At 34.6% G+C, this 24,445-nt stretch overlaps 2 protein-coding genes across 2 annotated transcripts in view; both read right to left on the bottom strand.

Moving 5' to 3' along the window:
- The window catches only part of LOC136412633 (lachesin-like), a 204,739-nt gene extending 195,756 nt beyond the window's left edge, over nt 1-8,983 (bottom strand). Inside the window, exon 1 of the mRNA XM_066395764.1 lies at nt 8,814-8,983. The gene's annotated coding sequence lies outside the window, so the exon portion shown is untranslated. The remainder of the gene's footprint in view (nt 1-8,813) is intronic.
- Nucleotides 5,173-24,445, bottom strand: part of LOC136412636 (uncharacterized) — an 86,627-nt gene continuing 67,354 nt past the window's right edge. The window contains exon 5 of the mRNA XM_066395767.1: nt 5,173-5,185. The gene's annotated coding sequence lies outside the window, so the exon portion shown is untranslated. The remainder of the gene's footprint in view (nt 5,186-24,445) is intronic.

Genomic DNA, 24,445 nt, shown 5'->3' with positions numbered 1-24,445 from the left:
TAAAGAAACGTTTGAAGTTTCCGCGGATTATATCCAAAAACTATTCAGGTATGAGATAACAGACTGAAGAAGTGCCTTTAAAAAAAGCTTAAAATATAAAGTAAATAGGGAACAATTGTTCGAAAACTCTTGCCCCAAATTGCTTTATGAAGACAAGCAGTGGTGCTTATTTTTTAGTTAGTCTCCATCGAAATATATATACAGGGTGAGTTTTTTTTTATTAGTGAAGGGATCTCTGAAACATGCGGAGTTACAAAATCGGTTAAATAGGGAAGGGATTGCAGTTTTAGGGGACCAATTTAAAGCCACTTTTAGTTTTTTTCAAAAAATTAATTGACTAGCTAGATATTTAGGAAAAACCAAATTTTGTCGATAATTTTTCCCTGAAAAAGATAGACTAACCTGATTTTTTCTGATAGCTGTCATTTTTGAGATATGGCATAAACTTACTTTTTTTTAATGGAAAGCATAGTAGGTTATGAGTTATTTAAAAAGGTATTTTTTCATACTTTAAAATAATACCAATAAATAGACAGTTGTTTCTCAAAATGGTTCCAGCAAGAATAACCCCCATATAATATGCGAGGGGTGCGGAATCATTTGGATCTAGTTTTCCCAAACTCATGGATCGGAAGAAACGGACTAGTTGCATGGCCTCCTTGATCGCCGGATCTTTCTGTTTTGTTTTTTTTTCTATGGGAGACAATAAAAAACCAAGTTTTCAGAAATAGTTATGAATTAATAGAAGCTTTTTGCAGAAGCAATTGAGGCAGCTTTCGATATTATAGATGGACGTTCAATTAGAAAATCTACAATTTCAATTTTGAAGCGATGTAATAAATGTATAAATAATGATGAAGGGCTTTTTAGACATTTATAATGTTAATGATTAATTAAGTAATTAATAAATAATTATTTATAAATAGGTATTAGGCTTTTCCACAATTTAAAAAAATCTTATCAAAACAATTAAAAAACTTAAATTTATATCTGACTTAAATGATGCGAGCTGTCAGTGTCAATCAAGTAATAAATCAGTATGAAAAATTTCATGACCAACTATCTTAAAATTGCAATTTTGGATTAAAAAAAGGCTGTAAGTCCGCCACTTTGAGAAATTACTGTCTACTTATTGGTATTACTTTAAAGTATGAAAAAATATCTTTTTAAATAACTTATAACCTACTATGCTTTCCATTAAAAAAAAAGTACGTTTATGCCATATCTCAAAAATAACAGGTATCAGAAGAAATCTGGTTAGACTATCTTTTTCAGGGAAAAATGATCTACAATATTCGTATTTACATAATTTCTCTAGAACCAATACTTAGACGGCAAGATCGATTAAAAGAAATTGACAAAATTTGGTTTATCCTAAATATCTAGCTAGCCAATTAATTTTTTGAAAAAAACTAAAAGTGGCTTTAAATTGGTCCCCTAAAACTGCAATTCCTTCCCTACTTAACCGATTTTGTAACTCCGCATGTTTCAGGGATCCCTTCACTAATCATAGAAAAAAACTCACCGTATACAGAGTGTTAGTGAAATAACTTTTGTAAATTCAACCAGGGATTAAGAATATCATTTCTATCAAAAAATTTCCTTACCAGTGGAGTCCTAAATACAAGCATTTATGAAATTTAAAAATTATGTGATTCTTATTTTAATATTTTGAAAAGCCATTTACCTTGAAATTATTGTTATCTTTAATTAGCATAACATGTCACGTTACACATTTTACACCACTCACATCACACTCAAAAACACAAATTTATTATTGTTTTTGCTACATTAAATGTTCGAAATGTTCACTATTTGAGTCCAGATGCTCCACTTCAGGTACTCCTTGTTGAACTATTTTGAACAAGATTTAAAATGTGTTCTTCGGCTTCAGAACCGACTTCTCGTCCTTTATACGTAGAAATAATGCTACCTGTATCCAGAAGCCTTTGGGAAACTTCCCCAAATGTTTAACGAGCTGGAAGTTTTCTTTTTGGATAACGATTATTGTAAATGCGCCCAGTTTCTTCAGAATTTTGTGACGCCTCTCCATAAATCAAAAGCACGTCACGATACTCGCGTAAAGAATACATTGTCACGTAGGTACTGTTAATAAGTCGGAATAAAATCACTTAAAGCTCGCCCAAATTAACTTTGCGGATGATGTTTTGCGTGTACTGACAGAAGATGCATTCAACGAGACCGAAATCACACTAAGATATTAAAAGCATGGAAGAACATACAGTCCATGACAAATTTGAACAATAAGGGTGGTTCCTTCTCGATGATCCCTAATGGGCTCCACATGTCCATGGCGCCAGGCCTCTTTGCCCAGGATCATGTCACATAAAATGGGATAAAATGCATTTGACCACAGCATAATGCAGATGGCTGCATAACTCATATATTATTGAGGTACCAGATCTACCTGTTTACTGTGCATTCCTTCACCCGCAAGTGCTTTATCGCTTCATCCGCAAAGTGGGCGAGCGATCCTCATAAGGGCCATAAAAAACAATCAAAACAAAAACAAACTTCTCTTCCTCGGTCACGTTCAGTGCGGCGTTGCCGCTTACGTTTATTTTTACCGATTAAGTTATTAATTATGTTTTTAATTGCTTTTGCCATGTTATTTTTGAATAATTTTAAGTTTTTTTGTTACATGTCAAACAATCGACATGTGTCAAGTACATTTTATTCAAATTTTAAAGCTTTTCAGTACCTAAATTTTGACATTTTTTTTTTGGAAAAACTACTAGGTTTTCGGCCCCTGTTGTAAGGAACTTTTTTGTTCAAAATGATGTTCTTAATCTTTGGTTAAATTTACGAAAGTTTTTTCACTAACACCCTGTATATGTCGCATAAAATAGAACGCAGTCGTAGATGATCAAATAAGGAAATCCTCAAAAAGATGAACAGCTCTTAGATAAATGAAAATGAATCATTGATTCTAATTAAATTAGTAATACTACTACCCATAAAATAGCTTTTTTGTGAGGAATAAAGGCTAATTCGAACCAACCCAAACCTATCTGAACTAACTGCTCCAGAAATGGACATTCTGTATACCTTTTCGATATTCAATAACCGCCAACATGCCATGCGATTTTGAACGATATCCCACACCAATATCGGAATATTCGTAATCAAGAGCGAATACAAGCCATGCTATGAATTAAGACACCGAGAAGGCAGAACCGTGAATTACTTTCAGGAAGAATGCCGAAAATTTCTTTTAATAAACATAAATTAAAGACGGCCAGTCTGGTGTAACTAAAACGAATTAATAACAGCCAGTAATTTTTTAATTAATTCACAAAACTTGGCGTGTTTTTAATCTAGAGAAAATCTGGGCAAGAATTCTATTAATAGCCAGATTTATGATACTAATTACAACGTACGCTCTTGTTTGAAGTTGCATAGTGCCAGGTTCACAATGTCGTGGGCGTATCATCCACTCCCTCCGTATAGATTTTCTTTGTACAGTAATATACTTTTTCTCTGATTTAGCGATTTCACAACGGACCCAACGTTGGTTCGAGTACCTAATTTCACGTGCCACAGAAAATCTGGTTATTGTGCACAAAAATATACAGCCTCAAATCATGGTCTCATGTTCAGGAACCCTTTGTTTGCTTCCCTCTCGTGTACGAGAAATCACTTCATTTGATGCAAATTGTTATCAAAAATTCACCTCCACTTCGAAAACCAATTTGCCTAAATCACGAAAGCGCCCTTTCGGGGTAACATCTTGAGTTGTGGAATCGCCTGTTGTAAAAACGGAAGTCACCGACTCCTGAAATGTTGTTATCGGTTTTGGTAACCTCAATTTCACGATTTGCATTAAGGTTTTACGAATGGGAAATGATACAAACACAGGGTGTTTCCTTACATAAAGACTGCTTTATAATATGTTAACATTTGGTCGAGCTTTTAGTTCATCCGTTTCCGGGTTTATTGCAATTATAAATAATTATTTAATGATTGTATCATTGCAGAAATGTATTCATAATTATTTACTATAATATGGTAACAGCAGCAGTAGAACATCTGCTAATACATGTTTGCTTGTCGATACGATCATTGGCTCATACATTTACGAAGACAATTTGGCCGCATATGAGTATTTGTACTTTTTAAGAACCTAACTTACAAATTACATCGATAACAACATTTGTCTTAACCGCCTGGATAACCTGTACTTCCGACAAAATGGTACTCCGCCACATGACGCTATGAGAAGGGCTGATTATTTGTCTGAAATATTTCCCTGCGGAGTAATTTCACGCAATGGAGACATACGTCGGCCGGCACGCTCACCAGATCTTTCCCCATTGGATTAGTATTCACGGGGAAAATTACTAGATTTAACTGAACGGCAAGAAACTTATTTTGTGCATTTTTCCAATAACCGTTTCTTCGCCTAATAACTTTATACATCGACAGCGAATAGACGGAGTTGTTTAACTAACTTTAAATTTCAGAAATCTATCAGAGTTTAATTAAGTTCCATAAAATTGTACTCAGATTTCCATCTTGTTAGCAGGCACTTTAATTAAGAGCGAGTCCGGGTCATTAGGAAATCTCAATGCAGCGTACTCGACTGACACTAATGATCGGAATTATATTGTAGAACCTCAATATCTACTTTCAAATTGCAATTAATGTGAAACTTAAAATGTCAATTTATATTGAAACATTTGCAAGTTACAATCTACCTATATTTGGGAATAATGGCAGTGAAGTAGAAGTAAATTTCAACCTTAATATAATTGCGATTTTTTCTTCTTCTGTGTCGGCAATGCTTCATTTTAATTCTTGAAATAAATCACAAGAGCTTTTTTAAATGTAGCAATAATTTTAAGAGAACTTTAGCTCAGGAGAATGGCTCAGAGTTTTAAATGGGTTGCAGTATACTTCCTGAGGTCTTAATTTATGTTCAACATGTTGTACAATGCCGGTAATAGTCGATGCTTTGTCTAAGAAATGAAATCTCGATCCCAAGCAAAATTGTGGAATGATTCAAGGGTGGCCTCAAAATCAAGAGTTTTCTTCATTAATTTGAAACAGTTATGGCTACATAATCACACCAACATCAAAACCGCCATAAGCTTGGTGATAATATGATTTATATTCCATTTTTCACCAAAGCGTGTGCTTTGTATAATATACGCTTATTTTGCACGTGAAACTTTCGGGGTTGCCTCTTGTCAAGGTAAATGCAGAAAATTTGTGTCCTTGGTTCAACCCATTTGTATCTGTCTCCCTTGAGTATACAACGAATGTTCACGTTTCGTTCTGGGTGAAAAAACACTTTAATATATTGTGATCCAGATGAGGGCTCAAACTTGTTACATTTGAAAGTATTTTTATTCTTCGTTGAACGTTCCAGAATAAATCACATAAATTTTAAAATAATCATTGTAGCCCAGATAAAAAACGACGGGAAAAAATTACTCGCCGACGCATGACTATCGGCGAGCAACGATCCCTGAACACCGATTTTGAATTTAAATTTCAGCAATTTTGCAACTGGTTTCTTAATCATAAATTCCATAAAAATGCGAAGAGATTAATAAAAATATATTGTAGCCACAATTCAAAGACATTTAACATGACAACCCATAATTTCTAGCGGAATACAAAATGCATGCACAACAAAACACACGGAAAAGAAGTTTGTATTCGTGTTTTGTTAATGAGACCTTTGTAAAATAAATTGCATAAAATAATGCCGTAATGCATGCGGTCGGTAAAATCTGAAGTCCGTTTTAGCATATTAAACTTCTTGTATAAAACTGAACAATTTTTGATGTACATAAGTGTTGAGGTTCCTTCGATAAACGAAACCACGAAAACAACAATTTGGTTTACGAAAGTGGACTGTATTAATTTTTACTTATTTAAATAATGACAAAGTATTGGTCTAAGTATGAAGTGGGAGTTTGCTTAGTTGGGAAGATTACGAACTACGTTTACGATCACATGTCTGGAGCGAGCACCGGTCAAAGAGGGGCAAAATTACTGCGATCATCCCTTAAGTACTAAACCCGAGGAACTCCAATCAGGGGCGCACCAATACCAGAAGCCCTTACGGGCAATGGTCGCGCCTAAGATCATAAATCGCCGCCATCTGGCAAATACCTATACAAGTCGCTTTCATTGAAGCATTGCAGATCTGCCGAACTGCGGATCGCGGCAATGGTCCAATTTAGAAAGCTTCCTTTGACGAGTAGCGTATTTCCCAGCCATAAAGAGCCCTTCGATATGGCCTGATGGGCGCGATGGTCTGGCGCCCAGATGGAATCCTCCAAATACGTATCGATACACATGGGCGTAACTTAAAGGATGAAAGTACAAAATAAGTTAACTAAGCAAACTACGTCGAGAAGCAACAACCTAAAGTCCTTAACAATAAGAAAAAGTGAAGTTACACAACCCAAAACGGGCTCCAGTCCATAAATTGACGGTTTTTGAAACAGGCAAAAGTTTTTAAAAATATTTTATATGTTGTTTTTAATTTTTTTAAAATTTTATATTTTATATATTCTCTATTTTATATTTTATACATTTTTTATTTCATATTTTATAAGTTTTTTATTTTATATTTTATGTTTTATATTTTTTATATATTTTTTATATTATCATTTTTGTATGGGAAAAGGGTGACAATATCATATTTTCAGGTTGTTAGAGGCGAAAAATTAAATTCCACTGTGTGGACAAATTTACAGGAAATTACAATTCTAAGCTTCAAGATCGTGCAGTTTCGAAACTATCTACTTTTGGACAAATCATATTTGCGCTAATGAATCTCCAGCTTTTGGATTTCCCATTGTTTCTCGTTGTTAACAAATCAGTTTGTACAGTGCGAGAAACAACACTTTGATGTATGAAATGGAAAGTTTTCCGTGGAAAAACCGATCGAGGCCACCAAAACAGATTTCGCGCAAGAGTTGCAAACAATTTTTTTTTTCTACAACTAGTTTGGTATTAAAAAATCTCAACTCAAAATAACAGTGTGAGAGATACGTACGCACACTGTTATCGTTACTTGTTTCTCCTGCCTACGGCAACGTATAAGAGCAAACTATTTACTCGTTGCCGTGGGCAACGAGTAAACAGTACGCTCACAATAGTATGTAATCTTATCCGTTGCCTAGGGCAATGGGTAACAAGAACATGTTGCTTGGAACACTGACACTGATACGCAAAACTAGTAAAGTTAAACTAAAAAAACTCCTTTTGTCGCACAGCTACAAATTTACCGAACAAATGATTATTTTATCAGTAACTAGGAGGTTAAAATGGGTTCAATGAAAATACAAGACCGCAGACAAAGAGAGCGTAACTGAACATTTAAATAGCGGAAGATATGCAATTCTAATAATAATTATTATTATTAGTAGTAGCAAACTGACTCCATTAAAATTAATGCTCAAATCATTGTAATAATACGATTTGGTGTACGGGATAAACATTATTTTACAGTCCTGTTGTGGAATAGAAATATGCCCGCTTTATAAAAGCCACGTTTAAACAGGCATACAGATCCAATGGACATTTCGCGGATGCGTTCACTGCTATTTAACCTAATAGGAAATATGTGTATTTATAATACCGTAATTGGCTTTAGCCTGCATTAGCATATTTAGTTGCACGTACCAATTTCCAATTTAAAATTGAATTTTAAAAATTAATCGGACAGTGTCGGTACAGGCCGAAGTGGATTGCGTGCCACTAGATTGTCGTATTTCCTCGTATTTTATGGGGGCAGTTTGAATGAAAAATAATATCATTATTTTTTTATTGAGGTTTATGATCGTTTGTGTGGCAATATAATTTCGCATGCATACTGGAAACAAGAATAAATCTCACCGTCTCGTAATAATGCTTTACACAATTTAATTTTTAATTTATTGCCTTGGATTACAAGGGGTGATTAGCAACACAGTCCACACAGAACGGGTGCGTGTTCGGGACCTGGAAACATGTCCATTTAGCCTGTCTTAAAAATTCGCAAAAACTCTATATTTCTGCAGAGCCTTAATAGAGACGATCAAATTTTGAAAATACATTTCTTTTAACAATATCTTTGGTTGTTAGAAACTTGACTGGCAGTGTCAGCATGGGTGGCTTTGGGAAGCTCACCCTTAAAATTTTATTATTTTTTAACCCTAATTTAAACTGACAACTGACGCCTCCCAGTGGAAATACTGCTATTTTGGGATAGGCAACAAAACCATACAAAAATAGCATTATGCGTTCCAAAAATTGCCGGCCGAAAGCTTCCTGGAAAAATCTTAAAACAAGAACTACACGCCATAACTTATTTCATACATTTTCAGAACTGAGCTCCGGCAAGCACGCAGTAAATCAAATTTATATCAAGACATTCTTTTTTGCGAACAAGAGATAAAACGATATCGCTACATGAGTTTTTTTTCATTTCGTTCAATGCAGAATTTTACAAACGCAATGTATATGAAAGTAACCGCCTAATAGCAAAAAAAAACAATAAAGAAGCTGTTCAAAATGGCTCCCATTTTCCCTTACACTTAAATACACCCTTCGCTGAAAATTAAAGTTTACTCTACTCAATGATTGAACGCAATTTTTCATTATGGTGCATTGGTTATTAATGCGACTCGACAAACCTTCCTCAGTTTCAGCGGGTGTCGAATGCACAGTCCCCCTGAGGAAAAGGCACGTTTATTCAAATCTGATGATCGCGGTGGTCAGCGTCGAAGGCATTTGTTTCCACGACCTATCTGTCCGTTTGTTGTTGTAAGTTAAGATAAAATGTAACTTACGGTTCCTCAAGTTCCCTCCTCGCTAAATCACAAACCACTAGAAACACTCCATCACAAGAAATTCACGCGATAAAATTTAAACTAAAAAGAAACTGCGATCGAAATGACCTCGCACGCGAGATTTTCTAAGAATTATCGGATTTTCGCGATACGACTCACACCAGAGGAGCGACGACTGAGCGTTTGTCGCACAGAATCGAGTCCTTATTACCGCTTTCGGAGGCTCAAAATTCGAGCTCATGCGCTTTATCGCCACTGAAAAATCTCCTGTTGAATTTTCAGATATTATTATGGGATTGCTTCGAGTTTGAGTGTATTGAGATGTCGTGTTGTTTCCGGGATTACGCCACTTGTGTATCCGCTTTATTCACCTGGTTGTTAAATTTGTACTCCCCAAGTCAGATAATCTGAATGATTTTCTTTACATTCACTGCTTGCACGCTTAAGGGAACTTCTGGTTACTTCTAGCAATTGAAACAGACAAACAATAACACTTTTCGAGTTTTATGTGGCGCATCTGACAGAATTATATGGAGAACTTTTCGAATATATATGGCGTCGAGGAAGTTTTCGATGTTCGTTAGGGTTAAAGTGGCGTAATGAGGAGAGTTCGGTTTAATTTTTAAACTTTGAACCATTAGTTAAATCTGATGGTTTTAGCCAGGATTTTCGCCTCTCTGGGACGGAGAGGCTAATAACGTAGTGCCTGGTTTATTTGGTTACTTTTAAAAAAGCCATATATTATCCTTACGAGCGCCGCAAAAAACTACCAAAACATGACAAGGTGGTAAGGTTTTTATCATCTGAAATTGAAATTTTCCAGTTGCCAGCAAATGCATTTTACATTTTCGTATCCGATTCTTACCTGTAACTGCCAGTGGTTCAAGGAAATACGCGAAAATTTCGGATTACTGGATTAAGTTTGTAACGGTTAACCTTGTTAAATACAGGCAGCAGCTTGCATCAACTTTGTTTACTTTAGCGTGCCATCGGGCGACAAGAATGAGCCAAATAGGCGACGGAATTTTGAATACACCTGAGGCCCGATTCTGTACACGACACACGTTATTTCAACGGACATTTATGACGTTAAAATGGCCTAACAAAACAGCGTCAGCATATTCAAAATAAACAGCAATAGGTTTTTTTGACGTTCTGTCATGACGTCAAAATGACCTAAAAAAACATCGTCGGCATATTCAAAGTTAAAAGGCACACGTGATTTTCACGTCATTCCCGGGGAACGTTCTACTCCCCGGATCAAAGCCGAAGGTGAGGCTGACTAAGCTCTCGATGATCAATAGATATTCCTCATAGATGTGAAGCACGTAATTGCGGGGCTAACAAGTCCGATCGCATCTTTTTAGACTTCTGAAAAGTTTGTATTAAGTTTCTCTTATGTCAAGGTTCATAATTGTTCCTTAAGAAGTTCTTGAGACCTCCTCAGTCGAGGAGGCCTTGAGCCCTTTGTTTCATGTACACTCCTCGAGCAGCCGTCGAGAGAGGTACCCTTCGCCATTCAACATCAATTTAATAACTGTAGGGCGAGAGAGAATATCTGTTACCTCCTTCATTATATTTACGTACTGATGCTACGGTATTAAATAGGTTAAAAAGGGCGCTTATATGAAATATGTTCCGATCCCTTTTAAATGAGCTAAAAACGTACATTATCTTGTGTTTACCGATCTCATCTACAACAAAAGCAGTCGAAAATATTTTGAGCTAGATATGCAGAGTATTCGTTTCTGGAGTTCAACCATGACGGTCTCAATAATAATAAAAGGTGCGAGGTCAGGAACAAAAAGCCATTGCAAATGATCCAATTTATTATTGTAAGGCGAAGCGCAAGATTAATCGCGAAGCTGAAAAATCGTGGAAATTTTAGAAAAAAATTAAATTTTCAACTTTAACACTCTGTGCGCCTTAAAGCTTTGAAAATGTGTTTAGAGCAAAGGACTTAACAATTAACACAATTTGACATGAAAATGATAGAAACGCCTGCATTGCGAAGTGCAAAAAGCATCGTGGAGACAAAAGTATCTTTTAATCTTTTAGCGATTTGCTTCTATCTGGCGGCGGGATTTAAAGGTTTACCTCACCGCGAGAGTGAAAGATTTACTTTAGTCTTTTGATATATAATATAATAAGTAACTCGTGTCATATTGCGGGACCGCGCTTCGTTCGTCCCGCAGTTTCCCATTCGTTACATAAAACTATGCATTTCCTAACTGGAGACAGGGTTTCCAACCTTCATTTGTCAGTATTTCTAGTAAAAAAATTATACTCGCATGTGGTAGCAGTAATTCGAAAATTTAATATATCCATCATCGTAGAAAAAAGAATTCCAGACACTTAAACCCACTAAAGTAAAGTGCAACGGTTAAAAGAGGAAGAATCGAAACCCGACGCTCGCCCAAGTGGAAATCAATTCAAAAAATCCCAACTCCCGGAGTTGGAATCTTAAAAACTTTCCTACGTTTTCTATTTTCCTGGAAATGGAAAATACGGATTCGAGCCATGCTGTGGTTAAGGGAAATCGCTCTATTTTCAGGTCAAGGAAGAACCCTGATGTGCTTTATAAGAATTTGACATGGACAACTTTAAATAAGACACTAGTACAAGTTCACACTTCACACGGATTGTCAAGCAATAACCAGGAATGGCACTGAATATTAAGCAAGACTACTACATGAATACGATCCCTAAAGTGCCATTAGATCCAATTTCTACTCAAATATTCAACAGAGAATTTACGGTAACTGGGATTTGCGCATAAAGAAAAAGTAAGTGTTCGAGCAAATGTTATAACCTACTTCTGCTGGCTTTCTAATCCGTATTACTTCTCCTCATACACATCTCCCGACACATTTAATTATCAATATAATTTTGCACCTAAATAAAAAAAAACAGCATAGACTGCACACTTCATAAGATCCATTGTCGCACATGACCAATTGCAAAACCCCTAGCTTCTCTCCTCGTTTCGTACACTTGCATTTGTGCGATAATGAGCTGCCTTATGAAACTTGTACCTTAATATACTATTATACAATCAGGCGTAAAACACACCTTTGTGCGTCTTAAAGAGGCTGCAAAATAGTGATTCTACGATGAAGTTTACTTGTTCGCTTGGCGCCTCAACAGGAAATTTACCGCTTGTTCAGCGCTAGCGACGATTGTAACGGCTGCTGTGTTGCTACGAATTAGTCTGCTTTTGGCATACCGTGATATTTTTCTAATATGTTATTTTACTAAACAATTAATTTAACTCCATATTATTTTTAATGGGCAAATGTGTGTTAAGTTAGTTGTGTTTTTCGAGCTGGGAAAGGGATATTTCCCGGGCCCGGAAATAAATGTCTTGCTCAAACCGGTGAGACTACGTGGCTGAATAAAAATTACCCCGAAATCGGTTGAATGTCGTAGTCTCATAAGATGGCCTCCGCTCAGCTCAGATGCAACACCTATTGATATTTACATTGAGAGTTACTTAAAAGCTAAAATGTATTCTCAATCCATCGACTTCAGAGATGAATTAATAATGAACGTACAACAAGCTTTTGAGTATGCAAGAAAATACACAAAAGAGATTGCGCGTGTTGTAAAGTCTGTGCCTAAAATTAAATAGTAATTTCTTTAACTACAAAGCATGGTGTTTAGTTTCAGATGCTAAGACGAGATCAAAGAACTTGACGGATGATAGAGGCTATAAATTGATTACATACTTATATGTTTAAAGTTCATCCGCCAGAGGGCGAAGATCACAATAGTTATTACTGATTCGATAATCGTAAACCACACAAACCTCGAAGTGCCTTTAAAAACTGCCCCTAAATGCAATCAAAATGAGTAGCCCAGCTGACCAGCTTGTTGAAATGCAGCCAGGGTAATAACACGGTCCCAGTGCACCGTTTTAGTTATACACAATTTAGCTTAAATTCAGATAGTCGAGTCTCTCATGCAGCCCGATTCCATTAAATTCCAGTCAGATTTTATGCTAATCTAATTTTGCATAATGCATTTCAGTAGTTATCTTTCTACTAAATGAAAAACCCAAATTTTTATAGGTTCATTTTATGTAATATTTTTTCAACCATCTGCGGATGACGTTTTTAAATATATATATAAACTTACTATATAAACATGTACGTAACTTAAAAATTTGTCATTCTCTGTCATTCAATGGAACGCAGGAGTTGCATCGAGGTTTAAGTCCAGCCCTTAGGTTGACCTCTACCAAGCAAATTGAGTCGCCATTTGACGAAGCTACCAAAGTATTCATAAAAACGCCACTGTTAGCCGAACCCACCTCTGTGGCATTGAGGGTTTTTCGGAAGGATCCTAATGGTTTCTGTGGTGAAATGAGCCCCCAATGGACATCGTCGAGACCTTGTTCAAAAAACTGTAATCTAACTGCGGCAAATTTCGCCCACAGCGAGGAATTCGTAGGTACTTTGGTAGCTTTCTTACATGAGGCCTCAATTTGCATGGAAGAGCTTAAACTAAGAGCTCGAGTTTAACTTAAATGCAACGCTTATGTTCGAATGAATGATATTTGGCCGTAGAAATGTAGGCAAAACTGAAAGGAAAGAAATTACTTTTTGAATTCGAAAAAATATGTCATGTTGCGGATATATGAACCTATGAAAGTTTAATGATACATTAATGTTTAATTAACGAATTTTCTTTTTACTGTGTAGGAAGTTAAACAATAACACACAATACCGTCATCTGCATAATTATCAAGCTCTTAGAGCTCGACGCTAACAAGCCTTGGAAAAGAAAATACCTTTGCCATTTTCAGTCGTTCCTATCCATTTTCCATAATGAGCAGAATCTTTTGTAATGGTACTCTTGTAATGCAAGCCGGAGCTAAATGCCGGGGCAGTTACAAAGGAGCACAATCCACGTTTTGTCGACGAAGAGCACCCGGAAAAATACACAGGAATCTCACGTTCACTTACAGAAAACCACCCGATTTACATAAAAATGTCTTTGTCGTTGGGGGCTACTTCTTGTAAATGAGTTTGCCATTTTATATCTTAAGCTGGGTTTTAGCTGGGTATGGAAAGACATATTGGAAATTTGTATCCACAAAATCCAAAATGCTTGTCATTAATATATGCTTAAAATTCTTAGTGTTTTCTTAGTATTCTTTTTATTTTTTATTTATATCCAATATATCCATGTATATCCGAAGTTAGTTATAGCTCAATTTTAGCCACTTCTTAAATTTTAAGAGCCAATATTTTGGAAATACTTTCCAGGCTACGTGTGCGGACATCTTCAGATATGCGTAGCATGACATGTGTGTACTTGCTTTGAGCGCATTCATGCCTGGTGAAGCCAGCAAGTAGAAACACGCTGGGTTGTCCAGTATCGTCTTTCCAACATCACTTGAATGCTCATTTCTTTTAGAAAATTGTCACTAACTTTATTTTATTATTTTTATTATATGCTGCTTTATTTCTATTACCTGCTATTTTGCATCTATGATACAAACATGCCAAATAAATTACTAACTATGAAGGCTGATAGAAACGCTCTTTTAAAGTAATCGTTTAAGTGAGCATAAATAGGGTTCAGTTTCTGGCACATGAATTTAGATGAAGTTTTTATCTAGTAATGATCACTATGCTTAAGGATTATTCCTGAAACAGATTGCACGAGATACAGAATTGGTTAAATGGGGGAAAAGTCCTGCCTTCATGAGAGGAGTATTTTACTTTTTTAATATCCAAGAAATTCCACTTATTTCCAGAGAAAACGAAGTGTCCTATTTTCTTTTTATTCTCTTAACGCAATCAAAATGGAGATCACTTCCTTATGGCGCTTTTCCTTGGCTATCAACATGAAAATATTTTTTCACCGTACAACGTTTCGGTTTTTCAGTACTATCATCAACTTCTTTGGTTCTAAGGTGGACCTGGCCATGCTCGCATAGGGTCTGCTAGATATTGCTAGTTAATTACGATAGCTTAAATTTTGGTAGAACCGAAGCTCAAACTTTTAATACGTGGAACGTACTGAATGCTCAAAAGTTGTGGGGTGTTCCCACAACCCATGTCCCTATCTAGTTACAAACTGCTAATAATACATAAAAGGTTTGCTGCTCCTAACCTTGGCGCTTTTTCCTAAATTACCTATTCAAAGAGCGCATTAAATTTTAAAAGGCCAAACCAATTATATTTAATAGCCCAATATAGGCAACTTCCTCCAGTGGTTCTCACTCCCTCAACATGAATTCCAGTAAAGTTTCCCTCTTACCGCATTACTCCTGTACGTACAACGTAACATAAATTAGTCTTTTCAGTCTACTTAATGAAACTCTATACGCTACGGCGGTTGCTCACACCCTGCTTCCGTCTACTAAGTTCGGGATATTTCCTTCAAGTACCCCCGAATCAAGCCGTTACGAAATGCAGGGGTAGTAAGTGGTTTCCGCTTGTTCCGTAATGGTTTTTATTCTTCTCAAATTGCTCTTGTAACTTTCTTAGGTATTATTTGAATTAGAAGCCACAGAATTGTAGGCGTCACACAAAGCAGCAAATAATGATATCAGCTTTGTTCGAAGTAGGGGCGAAATGGAATCGGCTTCCCAAAGTGCCAAATAAACAGCCGGAGATTTCCTGACTTAAAAACAAACCCTCAAAGTGCCCAACAGGTCAAAACCCAGGCCAAACTCCCGGTTGTTTATCGTACACATCGTAATTTTGGTCAACCGAGCCGTCTTAGTCGTTAACCTAAGACGAATTGGCCAGAGAATGAAGACATATTGCTCCTTTCCCTCGATATTTTCGCTCGTCAAGTGATTTTCCTTCGGCTTGAGCCAGTTGTTCTGAGATTTTAGGGACTTAGAAAGAAATTCATTGCCGATTTGGGAGCCGATTACCGATTTAACCATAAATTTACTAAATGCGGTTTCATATGGATTTGATTATTTTGCGAAGCCCACAATAGCCCTCTGTGTAACACATGTGCAAAAATAACTTATGAAATCCAAGTCAACGTGACAACGTCGCAATCCGGCACAACACGCCTTTACCTTATCTTTACCTTAAGTTACTCCTTGTCTCGCTATTGTGTGTTTACCACGTATATTATTGTTCGAAACCAATATTCATAAATTATATATACAAATAACTGATATTCCCTTGCTTAAATTGCCACCCTGCATATACAGGGCGGGGCCTTTGCCTGGAATAAATTCCAAATTAGAACACGTTTTTTAAAGGCAAAATTATTAGTGTACTGTTAACTGTAACGTCTGGCTAATATCCATAGAAGCCAAGAGCCCAATCAGCACCCTGGTTCTATTTCGACGTTTCTATAGAAATTTGGCTTTTAGTTAAAAATGAGAGCGCATTAATAACTCCGCTTTAAAGAAAAGAGATAAAACTACGGGCGAGATAATTGTCAGTCTTTTCACCCCCTCAAAGATTTTCATTTGGAGGTGGCAAGTATTTTTTTACCCCCAGTATTTTTTTTTTAATTGCAAAAGTATGTATTGTGGTAACTCATTACATAAATCGTCAGAAGGGAGTATGGTAATGTTCCCTACTTTGGTACGTCAATCACAACGTTGAAATTAAATAAAATTCATTAATAAGATTAATTGAAATTTTCTTATTATAAAAACAATTCCTTTTTTCTCGAATTTGGCTTTAAATCCACCTCTATCAAATTATATTCATCAAGAGGGAAAAAAGTGGCAAGGGGAAGGCTGGGGAGGGGGGGATCTCTTCCACTTTTTTGTTAAACAGAGGCAACAAACAAAAACAATCTCGCTTCGGTTCATAATTCTTCCAATACCATCGCAACCAAATCGATGAAACTATCCGAAATTACTTCTTTTACGTGAGAGGTTGGTTCATATTTCACCGCGAAGAGACTTTTTCACGTACATTATGAAGCAACTACAGTAATACGAATATATTAAAGTATGGAGAAACCTCTCTTTGCGCAAAATGAGCCAACCATTACATATACGAATGAAACTACCCAAGGAACATAATAAGGAAGAAACAAACAACAAATTTCGAACTAGCTCGGTAATAAAAGGTGAAATTTGTAGCCCATTATTGCATTCCTTTATTTTCGGAGAGCGCTCCAGAGCAGGTGGCGTTTCTGGTATTTGACCCGTAAAAAGGCTACAAAACACCTACTAATTTCCTCTCTCTCGGGTCAAAGCTTATTCGACCCTCTTATGAGGTTGGCCCTAATAAAAATAATAACGATTTATAAAGGAAATACGCAGAACTGTAAAGGTTTTAATTATATTTAACCAAAGAGGCATGAACTCATTAATTAAAACGTTCTGCTCCAATTCGGTTCTCGTGTTGTTCACATCTTTTCTCTAATTTTGCCAAAAAATCCGACTGATTTTGTCTACCTGGCATGGTCTACATGAATCAAACCACAAATATTCATCCAGAGATAATGGAATCGTCAATATAATTAATTGGCATTTGTATTCAAAAACTGCGAACGCCTGGCATCGCAACAGTATAAAAATTAATGAAAAACAGCTGAAAACGGTTTTTTAAATTGAAATTTTTCAGATGATGCTGGCTGATTGCTCTTCCGTTGTCAATTTGTCCGGTGTTGGTAAAAACGGGCGTTTTTTGATTTGTTGCGTCCAAAAATGAAACAATGGAATGACTGATGTGCGTGCTTATGGGCCGGCACTAACATTATTTCACCAGATTTTTTCACGTCCCCAGAAAACAATTTAAATGTGGTATAACGGCATTTAGAGGACAATGTCGTTTTTCAATCGTTCAACTGAAAAAGCTTAATGTTTTTAGAGCCATTCTACAACAATTATAATATCGGATGTTCAATTAAGTTAAAACGAGTGGTGAATTACTGCGTGTTGTGCGGGGTGTTCCCCAAGCATGCAAGGACCTTCAGGAGGGGTACTTCGGCGAAAAATAAAGCCATAAATAAATATACAAACTTATGTCCGAAAGTACCCCCCTTGTAAATGATCCTCCTCCAAACGCTCAGGTTGGAAACTGCATTTTAACTATTTGTACTTTTTTTTTCATTTTGGGAAACCGAATCTACTTATGTAGATATCTCTTATACATTTCTTTTAATTTTCCTTTTATATCAGAAAAGAAGAAAATCCACAATCACTTTGCTTCGAATTGTTTTTACATGTCCCTACGTGAGTAGTTTCATCTTTAATGGTTATCGAGATATTTCCAATTAAGCGAATCCAAGCTTTTTCAATATTTTGTGAATATAATTTTTTTGATCTGCTCCGTCCACTAGATAAAGTAAAACAAACAATAAAATATATATTTAATTCTTAGTATTATTTAAAGCAATCAAGTTCGTAATGTCCGGCGCGGATCCAAACCATCCACCGCCCTCCCCCGTTAATTTTTAAATTATTTATTATTTCCACAAAATTTAAAAACAGCACTAAATAGGAGAAAGAATACTATTTTTTGACTTTTATTTATTGCTTTAAATGTTGTTTATGTCGCCAAAACTATATTTAATAGCGCAATGTTATTTAAAATCTATCGATTAGTTTTTAAGAAAAATAGCTATAAATAAAAAAAAATAAGTATCGTAAAGAATACAATACACATTCAGTCTAATAATAAATAAACAACAAAAAAAACTCGTTTGTTGAAATGGATTCGCAATGGGCACCATTTTGCTCCTGACAAAAATGTAAGCCATCAGCAAATTCCTGCTTTACATTAACGAGGGTTTGTGGGTTAATTGATCTGCAAACTTTTGAAATTCGATGTCGCAATTTTATCAAATATTCTGATGGTGTAATACAAACTTTTTTTTGTTTTTCTTTACCAACTTCAGCAAAAATAAACACAGCCTCAACTTTTTCTTCTGACTCACGCTTAGCTGACCACTTATTAACACTTTTGAACACTACCTGACAATTTATAAAAGTAAGCGAAGAGAGTTTGTTAGCAAAAAATCGAAAACAAACCAATTTTCCATCAACAAACAAGTTTTTTTTATTGTTTATGTACTATTAAATTGAATTTGTATTGCATTTTTGCGGCATTTATGTTTTCTATTTATAGATCGTTTTCTCAAAAACCAATCGATAGATTTTAAATCGCACTACACCATTAAATATAGTTATGAAACTCCTTTAATTAAAAAAAAAATTCTATCCGTGCTTCAATTTAAAAAATTGGCCTTTTCGCTCCACAAGCGACATAAAGAAAATTTAAAGCAATAAACAAAAGACAAAAGATAGTATTTCTCGCCCTAATGAACAAAGTAAATTCTTGCTTTACAAGATCTTTATAAAACCACTGCACTTTTCACGTTCAAATCAGAAATTGCACCTCGACCACCGTTGTCAGCAGAGATGTTTGATACGATTTACAACTGTTTCATGACGGTATGACATGTGTCATCATTGACTTCCACAGCCGCCTCCGCTAAAATGCCATGCTTAGATCCAATATTTAGAGGCGCTACAGGGCAATATTTATTTCTGGAATATAACGTTTTAGGTATTGGAAAAAAGAGGAAATAACGGACCTAACATGGAAATTCCATTTAATAATTCGGAGTCGCTACCACTTTATTATATGTACAAGGTGTTCTATGACGAGAGGCAGACGCTTTATGATTATTTGCCCACTTCCGACAACAAAAATGTGCATAAATAAGGACCTGATTTTAAATAGATTGAGAAATATTTAGTTTTTATTATTTTTTAATTTTTAATGATATTAGATGTTTACTAAAATTACACCACGTGAAAAATCATTAAATTTATCGTCAAACACGGTTAAGGTTGTGTTGCGATATTACCTAACAACTAAATTAAACGAGTTTAAAATCAGGAATAGATCTTTCTTGTAGTTTGTTGCTCATGTTTCTCTCGGATGTACAGGATCATTGGTTATATTTTCACCTAGAGGTTTTCCTTTCAGTCTGAGAAGAAAAAGTTAAATACAAAAGTTATAAACAATCACATGTAGTTTATTTCTATATATTTTTTATAGAGAGTGTTCTAGAAATGCGTGGCATGCCAAACTTATATTTTTTTTATGGAACACTTTGTATATTATTGCATTTTTCAATTGTATGCCAAATTCAACGGCTTTTTTCATATAGCGTGCCCTATGTCGAAAATTTACCATTTTTGAATAAGCGATGGTTGAATATAAAAAGAGCAGTGCGATCGATTACGACCATCAAATTCACACTATTAACAAACACCTATTCTTGTCAGGTGATTGATATCGGTTACTAATGAAGATAAGTATTATAAATAAAATTGTCCAATGTAGTTTTAAGCATTTATTTAAATAATAATAGCAATTATGTTGAGATATAATTTGATAAATAAACAAAATTAAATTAACAAGTTTTGTCGATTAATTAGGAACGCCAAAATTAATGACGCGCAATGCATGCAGCACTCTTTTGTTTTCATGGTTAACTAAGAAAATAGGTAACTAAGTAAACGTTCAATGCGACTGATTTAACTTTTATATTTATTTATTTATTTATAATAACTCATATACCTTTTTCTTCTCAGATTAAAATGAAAAGCTTTAGGTGGGTGGTGAAAATATAACCAATGACCCTGTACGTTAGTAAGCTTCAAGTTAAAAAGTTGGGCAAAATACAGGAAGAACATCTTTTTAAAGCTTTTTAGCCTTTTAAAGCCTTTTAAAGTAAAAAAAGCCATGTAATAATTGTCTTGTGTGTTCGTTTCGAGTATACTAAATCTTGTTGACCTGTAGTGCACAATTGTTTTTTTTAATGGCATTTAATAAAAAGCATTCTGAGGAAAAAGGGACTCTCTGATTTCAGGTTGTAAAAAAAACAACATGTACCCTGTGTTTTGTTATCTTCTGACAACTAAATTAGAATCATAAACAACCCTTTTTTACTGTGTGCTGCTCATACAAATACAGAAAAAACATCTCCAAAGTAAAGCCAATTAGAGTAAAAAAGCCGTGCAATATTTACTTTGCGGTTAAAGAAACAGCTGTTTAATTTTATGGATACATGTAGTACAAGAAATTGTCTTGTTTGTTTACCGGCCATAAATCTAGTCGGCACGTACTGCTCAATTGTTTTTTTAATGGGGTTTAATAAAAAGCGGCCTTAGCAAAAAAGTATTTTATGATATTTACCAACGTAATGCATTATGCTAATTAGCAAAATGCTAATTTGGTCATTATTTATAGCTTTTTTTGCCTGCGTTTGGAGTTGAATCATTATATAAACAAAAGAGTTTCGTTTTGAAAAATTTAGGCGATAGTGATGTGGAATAGTGATATTATCTGGCAATTTTGAATATTTTTTATACAGTGAGTCTCATGAGTATTCGTACCCTATTGATTCCAGATTTAAAAATAAAAATACTTTTTTATAAGTAATTTTCAACAATTTTTTTTTTAGTACAAATATTTTATGGGCGTGTAAAAAGCCCAATTCCTATAAACTTTATTGAAGATAAACAGTATTATTAACAAAATATAATTTTAAGTATAATAAGTAACAAAATCACACCCACAAGAGTATTCGTACCTACTAAAGCTATACTAAAAGATCAGTTTATTTTCTATTATTTAATATTTTGTTGAACCTCCCCGGGATTTTATAATACTTTTAAGCCGATTAGGCATACTACTAACTAATTTTTTCGTATATGTTGGTTCAATTTTATTCCAAATATCCAAAAGTTTTACTTTTAATGTTTTTTTGCTATCAATTTCGTAGTTTTTTAATCTTCTTTTCATTTCTGACCATAAATGTTCTATAGGATTGATGTCGGGACTTTGGGGTGGTGTTGCCAAGGTATGTGGCGTATTATATAAGATCCATTCTTTCACAATATGAGCCGTGTGTTTTGGATCATTATCTTGCTGGAAATAATAATTATGTTGTAACTCTAATTTTGTAGCACTTGATGCCAAGTGATTCCGTAAAATATTTAGGTAATATGTTTTGTCCATGATTCCTTCAATAAAAACCAAATCACCAACACCATTTGCGGACATACAACCCCACACCATGACGGAACCACCTCCATGCTTTACGGTTCCTTTTAAATTTTTTAATTCGTACTCTGAATTTGATTTTCTCCACACCATTGTTCGTCCATCTGAATTGAACAAATTGAATTTACTTTCGTCAGTAAAAATTACTTGTTCCCAAAAATTAATATCCTTGTCGACATATTTTTTTGCAAATTCTAAACGTTTCATTCGATTCCTTTTATTAATAAATGGCTTCTTTCTGGCAATTCTCCCATTGTAGTCGTTCTTTCTCAAAATTCTTCTACATGTTTCTGCTGATACTTCTTTTTTGAAGTATTTTAAGACGAATACTGCTAACTTGGGTCCACTAATTCGTGGATTCTTCTTTATTTCCTTAATAACTGCTTTTTCCTCGTAAGGAGTAAGTTTCTTCGGGCCTCCTTTACGTTGTTTATTGCAAATATCTCCACTTGACTTAACGTTTTTTATAACATATTGTAGCGTAGATTTACTTCTGCCCACTAAATTCGCAATTTCTAAATAACTTTTACCTTTAGTGTGCCATTTAAGAATTAACTTCCTATCACTTAATGAAACTTCACTACTTTTTCTCCCCATTTTTACTAGTATCTCCTAAAGACTAACAAATCGATATGTCTATATTGGTAATCGTTCGTATTATGCCGCAAACAAGTTAAGACAGGCTAAATTTCTTATCATCTTGATTTAACCCATAACAGACAGTTGCAGTACAAATACTCTTGTGAGCCTCATTTTGTTCTTATTTCCTTAAAATTACGTTTTCGCCATATAAACATTTGAATTTGCAAGAAAGTACATATGAGTTTAAAAGCCCTTTAATTGGAAAGTAGGTTTGTGATGGTACCAGTTTCAAATCGTTCATTGTAAATTAATAACAGTCATTTAAAATAGAGAAGCAATAGAGTACGAATACTCATGAGACTAACTGTACATGTTATTATTGATTACTTCTGTCATATAATTAACTAAACTGTAAGGAAAATATGACTAAGATTTTTTTACGCTGAAAGGTTTTGTGAAAAAAGATTTTTCACTTTAAAACGTTTTTGTTTTGTCAAAGGTATTTTGATTGAAACTTACTAGCATATGTATATCCAATAGAAATGCGAGCAACTAGCTGTAAGGGAGAGCTATTCGTGGGTTTAAACGTTTCTAGTTTAGTTGCCAGGCATCAAAACCCGGTATAAGTTGTGTCTGATAATAAATTTTAGGCTCTTTCAAATAGGGTGTCTAAATTGTTGCCACATACAGTCAGTAACAAAAGTTTACACACACCCAGCAAATTTCTTAAATGTAATAAATTGCTGAACTTACAACAAAAAAAATTATTTACTAAAATATCAGTTCAAAATAGAATTAAAAATAAAGGAATTCTTTCCCACAAAATTGTACAGTTTGCATATACCGTGTTTCTCTAAATTGCTCCGCATGTTAACGTTTTAACAAATTATTATTTTTAAATAATTCAAAAGTAACATTAAACAGAAAAAATATTATCTTTTAGCATTAAAAAATTTTTTTTTTAATGTTGCTTACGTCACCGGTAGCGTAAAATGGCCGATTTTTTAAAATTGAAATAGGGGTCAAGTTCATCTCAAATTAAAGGTCTTTCAAAATTACATTCAATAATGTATTGCGATTCAAAATCGATCGATTCGTTTTTGAGAAAAACAGCTATAAATTTGGAAAGAAATGCAACACAAACTCAGTTAAATAGTACGTAAACAATGGAAAAACTTGTTTGCTGATAGGAAATTGGTTTATTTTCGATTTTGTGGTCATAAATAGTTTTTGGTTCTTTTTATTTTTATCTGTTTTAATTCTTTTTTTTAACCAAAGACTGCCTGCAAGCACAAAATTGAAAACAATCCAATTTCCTATCAACAAAAAAGTTTTTCCATTGTTTACGTACTATTTAACTGAGTTTGTGCTGCATTTCTTACCAAATTTATAGCTGTTTTTCTCAAAAACGAATCTATCGATTTTGAATCGCAATACACTATTGAATGTAGTTTTGAAAGACCTTTAATTTGAGGTGTAACTTGACCCCTATTTCAATTTAGAAAAATCGGCCATTTTGCGCTACCGGTGACGGAAACAACATTTAAAAAATTAAAAAATGTTAAAAGATAGTATTTTTTTCTTGTTTAATGGTGCTTTTGAATTTTTTAAAAATAATAATTTGTTAAAAAATTAACAGGGGGGAGACAATTTAGAGGTACACGGTATACAATATTTATGTTTATGTTTAACTTATATTTACATATGTAAATAACTTATATTTTTTTGGTGCTTCTTTTGCATCAAAAATTGCTTGAAGGTGCCTTGGTATTGATAATACTAGATTTCGATTACTGGTGGTGATATTTCCATCCCAGAAGTTTGAAATGCATTTTTCAACAATTCTTTATTGGTAATGTAGATTTTCCTAACTTTTCTTTCCAACTCATCCCATAGATGTTCGATAGAACTCAAGTCAGACGGGTGAGGATGCAAATGGAGTTGGTCGGGTACGCCATACATATGGAATCAATTCACGAACAATCTTAGCTATATGCTTGTGATTTTTGTCTTGTTAGAACATCCAAC

Source organism: Euwallacea similis, chromosome 12, assembly GCF_039881205.1.
Source record: "Euwallacea similis isolate ESF13 chromosome 12, ESF131.1, whole genome shotgun sequence".
In the NCBI taxonomy this organism is placed as follows: Eukaryota; Metazoa; Arthropoda; class Insecta; order Coleoptera; family Curculionidae; genus Euwallacea; species Euwallacea similis.
This window is presented reverse-complemented; position numbering and strand designations above follow the sequence as displayed.